General features: G+C 40.4%; 1 protein-coding gene across 7 annotated transcripts in view; it reads right to left on the reverse strand.

Moving 5' to 3' along the window:
• The window catches only part of STK33 (serine/threonine kinase 33), a 157,296-nt gene that overhangs the window by 144,958 nt on the left and 1,580 nt on the right, over positions 1 to 10,758 (reverse strand). For 2 of the 7 annotated variants that reach the window (XM_059135315.1, XM_059135292.1), the window contains exon 2: positions 6,329 to 6,433. The exons of 2 other annotated variants lie outside the window; for them this stretch is intronic. The gene's annotated coding sequence lies outside the window, so the exon portion shown is untranslated. Of the gene's footprint in view, positions 1 to 6,328; positions 6,589 to 10,758 lie in introns of those variants that run through there. 3 more of the 7 variants (XM_059135300.1, XM_059135275.1, XM_059135285.1) reach the window with 2 other exon arrangements.

Below are 10,758 nucleotides of genomic sequence, written 5' to 3' on the forward strand. Positions count from 1 at the left end.
TGAAATCAAAACACTAGATGTAATTAAGACCGTCTAGTTTCCCTGGAGATTATACCAATCAGACGTGTTAAGCGTTCTAGGAATGAAACATTTGATACAATTAAGAAAATCCTATTGAAAAAAATTAGTCTGTAAAACAGAGATAATACGGGGCTAAGGACTGGCTTATTAATAACTCATTCAATTCTGGGCATAATAAATACAGCTATTACAACTTCAATTCACTAGTGGCAGAGCTCGAAATGCTAAAATGCTGCCACTCAATCTGCCTGAAGAATCCAGATCTAATCGACAGAGGCACTGCCTGCTACATTTATTAAATCGCAGAATTATTTTAGGTTTAAAAGAATTTAGATTAAAAAAAAAAAAAAAAAAAAACAAAGCTAGTAAGAGGTAGGACCAGAATTCCAGACCAAAATCTGATACCTTGTCCACTATACTTACACAGCCCTTCAGATATTTGAAGATAGCCGTCATCCCCTCCCTGCTGCCTGCCCACCCCTACCCAATCTTCACAAGGCCAGTTTCCTCAACGATTTACACTGTAGGGAGGCCCTACATAAGTGACCTCTGGAAATGCAGACATGTTCTCTCATGTCAGAAAAGCCAGCTGAGACTGTGTCTTGAGGGGATAAGTGACTGGACATGAGGAGGATGGCTGCCACTAACAAGGCTGAGATTCCTGAGCTTTGGGGCCACTCCTCAATCCCTCAGTTACTCGGGATAAAGCAAAAGCAAGAGAGGCCCAAGAGCCACAGCCCTGGAGCAGAGTCAGCTGGTGAGTGACTACGGGAGACAAGCAGGAGGGAAGCTGCAGCTCTGGCAACATCAGAAGTGCCATCTGACCAGACCTCCAGTTCAGGGGTCTTCCCCATGTAGCTGGCCCTCCTCAGACACCCCTCTGACTACCAGGTCTCAGTCAATGGGGTGGGTCTCTCCCGTTACTGAGCCCTGGGGCAAACAGGAGATCGACTCTTCCAGAGAAAGCAAACTGACACAGAGGGAGCTCCCCATGAGCTATAACCCCAAAGTCGATAGGCTCATAACCCACGCCGATATCAAAGTGGTCTGATGCTATAGGAAGAGAATCACCAAGGCAAAAGCCTAAAAGAGCAGATGCTTGGGGAAAAGGCCAAAGACAAAAGACAAAGAAAATATATTTTTAAGGTAGGCTTAGAATAAGAACAAAGCCAGGATAGATGTTAATTCTTAATTACCAATTGTTCTTCAGTTTTCTCCATCAAAACGGACTTCAAATCTCAGCCCTGCTTAACGGGCTCTTTGTAAGCTGGGCCCTACTATCCTATATAGTTCCTGTCTCTGATTATTTCCCTGGGTGTCAGCTGCCTTAAAGAATCCTCTCTCCCACATCCAGGCCAATGGGCCTGCTATCTTCCTGCCTCAGACTCTTTTCCCCTTTGGCTCAGCCTTCCCTGACCACCGACTCCCACCCCCAGGCCGACTGGGGTGTGCTCTCCTCCCACTCCCACAGCCCCTGTCCATGTGCCTCTAACAGCAACTCCCACAGGACATGATCATTTCTTGGTATACTTCCCTCCACGAGAGACCATGAGCTCCAAAAAAAGACAGCATCTCTGCATTCCAAGAATCTACGGTGATGTCTGACTCATCATTTCCTAAATGGTGAATCAAATGAAAGAAGTAAGGATGAGTGAAGCATCAAGCTTGTGTCCTGTATGTCTGTCAACTCTCCTCCACTGACTTCTGACAGACACGGAGAGAACACTATCTGAAATACAGTAACTGATCAACTCTCACTGAATAAACCAAACACAAACAAACACAAAAGGAACTCTGACAGATTCAACAAAGTGTTATAGTCATAAATATGAAGGTCCAACCCTAAGATCCTATGGAGTTTTTTAAAAACTGTATTTGTACAGATTTATACAAATTTCCCAGAATATTTAGAAAAGGGAGAAGGAAGACTATCATTTACTTAGGGCTATAAATTTGTTAGGTACTTTATATATGATATTTTATTTGTTTTTCATAATTATCCTGAGAAACTGGGATTATAAACCCCATTTTATAGATAAAGAAACCCAAGTTCAAGACGTAGAACCAAAACTTGATCTCAGGTGAGCCTGACCCCAATCCTAAGCTTTTTCACAATACCACTTGAATCTCTGGGGGGAACACAAAGCTATCTTCCTTATCCTTCCATTACAAGGAAAAGGAGCTCAGAAATCCGACAAGGCTCAATTAGGTCCTAATTCCAGAGAAAGGAGCCGTGACAAGGGAGGCACAGAGAAGTGAAAAACTCTTCCCTTGAGGATCACCCCATTTTCTTTGCGGAAAGGTTCACATAGCTTTTCTGTTCCTCCCATGGGGTTGGAAGGGAAATTCTAAAGAAGAGAGGAAGCAACTTCTCCTTGACTCTTCTCCCTTCCCCAGAAGGTCAGATGGGACTCAGGTTATGATTCAGAGAAAAGATGGCAAGGAGGCAGCCACATAGGTCCACTTAATTCACTTAGAGACCTTAAGGTAGATTAGAGAGGGAAGCGGGCCTGAAGCTTCCAACTCCAACAAGCCAATTCACCAAGTTACAAGCCTACAAATGTCGAACTAAAGTCCTTGTTCCTAGCTAGGAATACAGATGTTCCTTTTCCTCAAATGTCCAATGTGTAGAATGGTGGCATCTAATTGAGATAAGGAGTCATCCAAATGGCTTCCCAAAACATGACTCACAAGTTGACTTGTCAGGTGTACAACAGTGTTGGGACAACTGGACATTCGCACACAAAAGAATGGATCTGGATACCTACCTCACACATATACAAAAATTAATTCAAAATGGATGAAAGGCATTGGTGGTATAGTGATGAACATAGCTGCCTTCCAAAATGGACGAAAAACCTAAATGTAAGAGCTAAAACTACAAAACTCTTAAAAGGAAACATACAGGTAAATCTTTGTGACCTAAAAAGCTAAGCAATAGCTTTTTAGATATGACATCAAAAGTCAAGCAACCAAACTAAAAATAGATATACTGGACTTCATAAAATTAAAAACTTTGTGCCTCAAAGGCCACTACCGAGAAAGTAAAGAGACAATCTACATGTGGTATTTATAAAACATTTGTCTGATAAGGGGCTAGTATCCAGAACATATAAAAACTCTTAGAACTCAACAATCTAAATAAAAAATAAGCAAAGGATTTAAATAAATATTTCTCCACAAATGATACATAAATGGCAACAAACACATAGAAAGATGTTCAATGTCATTGGTCATGAGGAAAATGGAAATCAAAACCATAATGAGGTATTTCTCCATACCTCCTGGGTGACTATAGTCAAAAAGACAGACAAACAAGCACTGGTGATGATATGGAGACCTGAGAACCCTTATACATTGTGGGTGGGAATGCAAAATGGTGCAACCACTTCGGGAAACACCTTGGTCCTCTTCAAAAAGTTAAACATAGAGTTACGGTATGATGCGCAATTTCACTTCCAGGTATATACTAAGGAGAAATGAAAACTATGTTCATACAAAAACTCACAGCAACTTTACTCATGATAGCCAAAAAAGGAAACAACCTAAATGGCCATCTACTGATGAATGTATAAATAAAATGTAGTATATCTATACGATGGAATTGTACTCAGTCATAAAAAAGGAATGAAAGCGTGACTAGGTGGCTCAGGAGTTTAAGTGTTCTACTTGTAATATTGGCTCAGGTCATGATCTCAGGGTCATGGCATCTGCTCTACGTCATGCTCTACATGGAGCATGGAGGCTGCTTGGGATGCTCTCTCTCCCTCTGCCCCTCCCTCCACACACTCGTGTGCTCTCTCTCATTTAAAAAAAAAAAAAAAAAAAAGGAATGAGGTACTGACTCGTACTACAACAGAAATGATTCTGAAAACCACTGTGTTAAGTGAAAGAAGCCGAATGCAAAAGGCCTCATATTGTATGATTTCACATATGCAACAGGCAAACCATAAAGAGAGAAAATAGGTTAGGGTTTCCCAGGTGCTAGGGGAGAGGAGAACGGGGGGTGACCGCTAATAGATGTGGGATTTCTCTTTTAAGGTGATGAAACATTCTGGAATCAGACAGTGGTGATGGCTGCAAACCAAGTGATTGTACACACTTAAAACAGGTGAATTTTATAACATGTTTATTATATGTCAATAAAAAAGTCACAACTATAAAAATGAGCTAAGTGTACACATTATAACATATGTACTGTCAAAGAGATATGAGGGGCGCCTGGGTGGCTCAGTGGGTTGGGCCGCTGCCTTCGGCTCAGGTCGTGATCTCAGGGTCCTGGGATCGAGTCCCGCATCGGGCTCTCTGCTCAGCAGGGAGCCTGCTTCCCTTCCTCTCTCTGCCTGCCTCTCTGCCTGCTTGTGATCTCTCTCTCTGTCAAATAAATAAATAAATCTTTAAAAAAAAAAAAAAAAAAAAAAAAAAAGAGATATGACCGAAAAGCAATTAAGTTAACCTGAAAATCACTGCTGCACGTTGGTGTTTACTTTCATAGTAACAAATATGAAAAACATTGAATTTTATTGCCGTAAACTGAACACCAACATAAAGAAGGTTGGGAGGAAAAATTAATTTGATTTCCATGAAAAACATCCAACGATAAATATTTGCTCTCTTCCAGTATCTCAGTTGGTTGCAAGCTGAGCTCCCTAAAGCAGATAGAAGAGCCACTATGTTAGATCTGCCAACAGCAAACAGGCTTGAAAGAATTCAGGTCTAAGATCCTGAGCCTGGGATGCACTGCCTTTGGTAAGTGGTAAACAGATTCTCTCCCCGTGAGCTATTGCTGCAGATGAACATTCCACAGTGGTAACGACAACGTAACAGAGAAGCGCCTTCAATTATCAGCATCTCTACCTCAGAGACTGGATGAACACTTTCTCTAAGGCTTTTCTTAGATTCCTTAAATGAATATGTGTGAGTCCAAATGACCCATTTTTCCAAATAAGCACAGCTCATGTTAGGAATATTGAATCACAAGCAAGCTTTGTACACACACTATGTAAAAGTAAAAATACAATATAATATTCTAGAACTGTGCCTGGAATGTCACGCACACCCAATACATATGTGAATGAATGTTTATAATAGTAATGTTCAGCAAATAGTTTAGATCAAAAACTAAGGCAAATGGTAACAGTATTTCTAAATTAACTTATCTTCATCAACAGAAAGTTGTTTCTTTTTGCTTTATCTTAGTCATGTAATACCACATTCCCACTGATACTCAAACTGACATATCAAAGGCTATTAACAAAGATAATGAGTCCACTGTAAGTAGAAAAGGTATTCTGATTGATTATAAAAGTCACTGCTCCTCAACTATAAACTTTCCTGAAATAAAAGAACTTCAGGTGGGAAAAACTGCAGGAGTTTGTGAGATGATGAGTTTCTCTTATTTTATGATTTATTTTAGTTAATAAACTAAGGAAAGATATATCAGTAGGTTTAACAATAAGTTGTCTATTCCTCACATTCTGGAACCCTAAGACACAGCTGAGCAAAACACAATTGCCTCACTAATCCATATCGAAGCTCAACAGAAAGGAAAATTCTTTCTGAAATACATCTTAAAACATACTAATTTACCAGCATCAAGAAGGTCAGCAATTAATTTTACATTACATTTTATTTTTTCTACAGCCTCTTCTAAAAACAGAGAAATTATTTCATTGATCAGTATCTACAACTGTGAGAACCTGAAATACTATATAGGATCATATACAGAGCAAAAGAAAGTTCAGAGCTCACATTTTGTCTTTTCAGGACACTTCTAAAAGTATCTAAAGATATGATCCTACAGGTTCACCCTGTGTGACCGACCCCGTCAGAAAAAGTCTTCCTTGGCTTGCCTGGAGCAGTGTAGTCTCTTTCTCAAGGACACATTAAGATGGCATGAGTATCTCCCTTTGTATCAGCATCTTTCATGTTTGGGTTGGAAATCACACTACTAAACTCACTTACTTCCATCAACTCTTCCTTGATAGGCTGATATCACAAACTAACATTTTTTAAGACAATACAGATAGTTCCTTGGTCTCTGCATGGAAAGGGATTTCTAAGCATACAAGCAATAAAACGAAAAGGAAAAGATGAATAGGTTAGCAACATAAAATTGTTTTAGTTTCCAAAATAAAAAACCGCCATCAGTTAAATGAAATGGCGATGATGGAGGGACATGCCCCCATAGGACAAGCAAGGGTTAATATCCTTACTCTATCAAGAGTCCACACAAATCGGTGTCTGGCCAAGACAGTACCCCCAGCCTTCCCCTCCTCAGCCTCACAAGAAATTGCGTGGTCCCTACGAAAAGGAGGTCACAGCTTCTCCCTGCAGGCTTTCAGAATCACTCTGCCTCCTTCTTCTGCCTTAGCCATTTGCCTCTTACCTCCTGCCCTTTTTCTTCCAAGTCCTGTTAGAATGAAGAAGAGTCAGATAAACACACAGTCGGCCTGGTTCTCATTTCAGAATTTCCCTGGGGACCTAGCCTCTGAGACACGGCTTTCCACATTGCTCTGTACCTTGTAGGCAAGTAACAACTCGCCCCAGGCTCCAGGGATACTTATCCAACGAATTCCAGCCAAAGCCCAGCATACTGATTCCTGCCTGGGCTAGGGGGAGGGCGGGGGTGTGTGTGTTGGAGGAACAGAAGTGAAACAAACAACCGATTTATAAAACCTGAGATGCCCAGATAAAAGCCATCATAGAGTTTATGCAGGTCATTCACAGAAAAGAAATATCTGAGAGGCAACAACAACATTTTTTTAATGCTTAAAAACATCAATAATGAAAGATAGGAGTTAAAACAAGAAGGAGCTGTCTTTTTCTGTGTAATTAGCAAAGATTTTTAAAAATAATAATGCTAATGCAAGTGTCACAAATCTGATGGCAGAGTGACAAACTTTCTAAAGGTGGACATATGTTCCAAAAGCAGCCACAGGGATCTTGCACTTGGATCCTAATTGTATTTTTAGGAACTGATCTTCAGTCATCAAAAATCTCATCAAATGGTTTAAATATAAAGACTTTTTCTTTTCATTTTTGTACTAGAAATATAAATATCCAACAATAATTGTCATAAGTAAATAAATTATGGTTCATGCACAACGTGGCTTATGATGAAACCAATAAAAATGATATAATAAGAGTTGACTCTTTGGGGTGCCGGGGTAGCTCAGTCAGTTAAGTGTCTGCCTTCAGCTCAGGTCATGATCCCAGTATCCAGGATCGAACCCCACATCAGGCTCCCTGCTCACCAGAGAGCCTGCTTCTCCCTCTCCCTCTGCCTGCCGCTATGCCTACTTGTGCTCTCTATCTCTCTGTCAAATAAATAAATAAAATCCTTTTTAAAATTAAAAAAAAAAAATAGTTGACCCTGCTATATATCATTGACTAACGACCATTCACTATTCTAAGCAGTTAACAAGTACAGTTGACCTTTGGACAGCACAGGTGTGAACTGCATGGGTCCACTTACATGTGGATTTTTTCCAATAAATACGGTAGAGTACTGTAAATGTATTTTCTCTCCTTATGATTCTATTGCTAACATTTTCTTTTCCCCAGATTGCTTTCTTGTAAGAATACACTATGTCATACATCAATGAATCAATTGCTTATGTTACTGTCAGACTCCTGGTCAACTGTAGGCTATTAGTAGTTAAGTTTAGGGGAGTCAAAAGCTGTATATGGATTTTCTACTGTGTGGGGGATCAGTACCCCTAAACCCCACATTGTTCAAGCGTCAACCTCTATTAACAGTTACTTCATAACAACATAAATGGAATTTATGAGGTAGTAGGTGCTATGACCCTCTCCATGTCACAGTTGAGGAATCTGAAGCACAGGGAGGGTAAGTGATTGCCCCAAGCTTACGCTGGGACAGACTCACATTTCCATATCCGAAATCTTAAAATCCAGAAAGTGTTCACATCAATTTGTCCCAAACTCGTTTGTTGGCAAAACTTGACATGAAGCGATGCAAAACTCTGTAGAGCCTTTATCCCACTTAGAGTGACATCATCTCACTAAAGAAAAATCAATGTTTGATTTCGTGGTGCTGCCCCAGACTACTGCTCAGAAGGGATACAGTATATATGCCATGTTATCTTTCTATAATCAGAAACACTCTGAACTTTAAAAGAAAACTAGTCCCATGGGTTTCAGATAAGGGAATGTGGGGGAGCAGAAATTCAAATCTAAGCATCCATCTGCCTAGTTCTGCAGTCTGGGCCCCTAACCACTACGTGCTATTTCCAGAAACTAATGACATGGGAAATGTCTATAATTCAAGCATTCAAGTATTTATTAACTACATACCATGTACCAGTCACACAGACAAAATTGCAATTGTGACAAGCACAAGGGAAGAGAACTGGTGTCAGAAGAGACTAAACGCTAAGGGGATCTGGCCAGAGTGGTCAGAGGCAGTTTTCCTGTTTTGATCTAAGAAGTGAAGGATGAGCAGGAATTAACTAGACTAGAGAGAAGAGGGAAGAGCATTCCTGGCAGGGAGAAGAATACATGCAAATGCCCTTGGTTGGAGGGAAGATGATGACAAAAGACTGAAAAAGAGCCAATGTAATTCGAACCCAGAGAACCAGGGGCTGGAAAAGAGGAAGGTACTACAGGGACTTATAGGGAGGCTAACTAACAATTTGCCCCAGAACGGTGAGTCACAGCCCCCATGTAAATAGCAACACTGTCCTTCACTCTCAAAAGTATCTTGGCCTGGACATTGAAGTATCCAGTCACACAATTTGTAGGCCACATTAAGGAGCTGGATCTTTATCCTAAGAGCAATGAGAAGTCATGATGGATTTTAAGCAGGGAGCAATGGGGGAGAAGAGAGACAGCATAATCAAATTTTAATTTTTAAAAGATGACTCTGGCTGCAGTGCATATTAACAGGATAGGAGGAATATCTTCGGGCCGGTTAGGAGGCTACTACAGGAAACCTGGCAAGAGATAACTATAGCTTGGTCTAGGGCGACAGTTGTAGGGATAGAAATAAGTGGATAGATTTAAGATAGTTTTGAAGAAAAAATAGGCTTTGATGATGATTTAGAGATGGAAGGAGAGGGAATGGCAGGTGTGAAGTATGAGTCCAAGATTTCTGGCTTGCAAACTAGATGGAGGATAGTGTGATTCACTGAGATAGAAACACTAGAGATCAAGATGCCTGGGTGGTTCAGTCGGTTAAGCATCTGCCTTCGGCTCGGGTCATGATGCCAGGGTCGTGGGATGGAGCCCCACAACGGGCTCCCCGCTCAAAGAGGGGCCTGCTTCTCCCTCTCCCTTGGCCTGCTGCTCCCTCTACCTGTGCTGTCAAGTAAATAAATAAAATATTTTTAAAAAGAAACAAACAAACACTAGAAATCTTTCATCCATTTTGGGTCTATTTTTGTGTATGGTGTAAGAATGTGGTCTAGTTTCATTCTTCTGCATGTGGCTATCAATTTTCCCAATACTATTTGTTTAAAAGACTGTCTTTTTTCCACTGGACATTCTTTCCTCCTTTGTCGAAGATTAGTTGACCATTAGGTTCAGGGTCCATTTCTGGGCTCTCTATTCTGTTCCATTGGTCTATGTGTCTGTTTTTGTGCCAATACCATACTGTCTTGATGATTACAGCCGTGTAATAGAGCTTGAAGTCCAGAATTGTGATGCCACCAGCTTTAGTTTTCTTTTCAACTTTCCTTTGGCTATTCAGTCTTTTCTGGTTCCATACGAGTTTTAGGATTATTTGTTGAAGGGTCAGTATCTAAAATCTATAAAGAACTTATCAAACTCAACACCCAAAGAATAATCCAGTCAGGAAATTGGCAAAAGACATGAACAGACATTTCTTGAAAGAAGACATACAAATTGCCAACAGCCACATGAAAAAAATGCTCAGCATCACTCAGCATCAGGGAAAAACAAATCAAAATCACAATGAGATGTGTCAGAATGGCTAAAATTAACAAGTCAGGAAATGACAGGTGTTGATGAGGATGCAGAGAAAGGGGAACCCTCCTGCAATGCTGGTGGGAATGCAAGCTGGTGCAGCCACTCTGGAAAACAGTATGGAGGTTCCTCAAAAAAGTTAAAACTAGAACTACCCTATGATCCAGCAATTGCACTACTGGGTATTTACCCAAAAGATACAAATGCAGTGATCTATAGGGGCACTTGCACTCCAATGTTTATAGAAGCGATGTCCACAGTAGCCAGACTATGGAAAGAGCCCAGGTGTCCACCCACAGATGAATGAATAAGAAAGATGTGGTATATATCACAATGGAATACTATTTAGCTATCAAAAAAATGAAATTTTGCCATTTGCAATGATGTGGATAGAAATATAAGCTATTACGCTACACAAAATAAGTCAATCGGAGAAAGACAATTATCACATGATTTCACACATAGGTGAAATTTAACAAACAAAACAGAGGAGCATAGAAGAATGGAGGAAAAAATAAAACAAGATGAAATCAGAGAGGGAAACAAACCACAAGAGATTCTTAACCACAGGAAATAAACTGAGGGTTGCTGGAGGAGAGGGGAGGTGGGGGATGGGGTCACTGGGTGATGGGCATTAAGGAGGGCACCTGATGTCATGAGCACAGGGTATTATATAAGATTGATGAATCACTGAAATCTACCTCTGAAACTAATAATACATGCACTGTATGTTAGGTCCATTATTAAACGAAACGAGACTGAGACAAGTGAAAGTTAATTAAAGCTTTA

This window comes from Mustela lutreola, chromosome 1, assembly GCF_030435805.1.
Source record: "Mustela lutreola isolate mMusLut2 chromosome 1, mMusLut2.pri, whole genome shotgun sequence".
Taxonomy (NCBI): domain Eukaryota; kingdom Metazoa; phylum Chordata; class Mammalia; order Carnivora; family Mustelidae; genus Mustela; species Mustela lutreola.